Source organism: Mugil cephalus, chromosome 7 (genome assembly GCF_022458985.1).
Source record: "Mugil cephalus isolate CIBA_MC_2020 chromosome 7, CIBA_Mcephalus_1.1, whole genome shotgun sequence".
In the NCBI taxonomy this organism is placed as follows: domain Eukaryota; kingdom Metazoa; phylum Chordata; class Actinopteri; order Mugiliformes; family Mugilidae; genus Mugil; species Mugil cephalus.
Genome location: NC_061776.1, coordinates 29,065,580 through 29,067,499, shown reverse-complemented (window position 1 = coordinate 29,067,499; position 1,920 = coordinate 29,065,580).

The window sequence follows — 1,920 nt, the reverse complement described above, 5'->3', positions numbered from 1 at the left end:
CCTTGGCCCAACAGGCCTCAGCAACACTCTGTGAAAAGGCCCCTTTAGAGGACCTTTGACCTTGCAACTTATCTAAAACACAATACCACACATTGGTGGGACAAAAACATTCTGAATTCGCTGGAGCATCTCTCTGAAATGTGTCAAATGAACACATGGCATTTTGCTTTATATTACACTTTCCGTAAAAGAAAAATGACAGTACGACAGCATCACTCAGTACAACTTTAATATGCCCACAGACCGTTTATTTTGGTTCAGGCCGAGTTACACAAACTCCTTGTATTTAGCACTACATTTACGCCCATGATATTCCTCGAAATTTCTTAAAATATTGATCCAAGACGTCTCCATCGCAGCACTATTTGTCATACACAAGCAGAAGTAGGTGTTGTCCAATTTGGTAAAATGCTACCTTATTACACTTGTATCTTGAGGACTAAACCACAACACAAACCAAAACTATGGACTGAAACACCCACCGACATGGCACAAAATGTTTCGGAAACATCTCTCCCTGCATTATCAGACAGGTCAGAGTCAAAACTCAGTTTGAGATATATTCACGTTTCCTTTGTCATTGACATTGTGGATTAATGACAATCATGCACCACAAAACTTAATATAGTGGACGGCTCCAACCTGACCTGACCTAACCACCTGTTTTTGCTTATAGTACGTTTAACCACATGAGCTTGACCAAACGTTTATCAACAAATCAGCATACAACCATCCTCCACACCAAGGGCTAAAAGGGAAAGGCAAGGACGAGGAAAGGCCAGTGGGAGGCATGGTGGGTGACACAGAGCCCCAGCTACAGGTAGTTTGTGTAAATTGCTGATGTATCTAAAAGCAGATAACATTTTTTTTTCAGTGACATTGCACTAAATGACATTACCAATCATTTCATATGGACATAGTTTGCCTGATTTTATCAACTGTCATTTATCTATCTATCTATCTATATAAATATGGAGATGCTCTCCGGTATTTCGGCATCATATCATTCTGCTAAGCCTCAGAGAAGCTCACTATCATCCTGATACATCCGTCAGCATATAAGTATACAAAACATACAATCTCCAGTGCCTCATAGAGAAACAGGCTGCTGGTCATCCCATGTGTTGGCCTGGCAACGAGCCTGCTGTCATTCAGTTGGTATTCATAAAAACCGTGAAAAAATGATTCCATGGGGGGCTCATTTCCTTTGAGCTGGTAGAAAATATTGATATTCAGAAGCAGAGGAGGCCATGAAGACTGAGGCACATGTAGTTTAGGGAGCTCCACATGTCTGACACACAGCACTCCAGGCCATGAAGACTGGGCTGGTTAATGAAACCACGACAGCAGGTGTAGCTTAGCTCAGATATTCAGCACTCCAGACAAGAGATCCTTACAATGCTGTTCTACTCTTACAGAGAGTTTTTTTTCTTTTTTTTATATATATATATATATAATTTAATAAACTATCTTCCCAGGCTATGTGAGCTTCTTCAGATTTAGTGGAATGCCAAATTCCTACCATATTTCGAACTGCCTGCTTTGAACTACTCATCAGATTGATCTATTTAGTTTGACTGAAACGTGGCTGCAGGATGATGAACATGTAAGTTTAAATGAGTCCATGCCACCCAGTCATAGCTACTATGAGTTTCTACGTGATTTAGTGCTTAGAACAGATAAAGTCATCATAGTAGATGACTTTAACATCCATACTGATGTTAGCAGTGACAGTCTTAGCTCTTCATATATGTCATTATTAGATTCAATTGGCTTTTCTCAGAATGTAAATGGATCAAGTCACTGTTTCAATCACACCTCAGATCTTGTTCTAAAATTACGGCATAGAAACTGAAGGTCTGACAATATATTCTCATAACTCTCCTTTGTTGATAATTTCCTTGTTACATTGAAAAATTC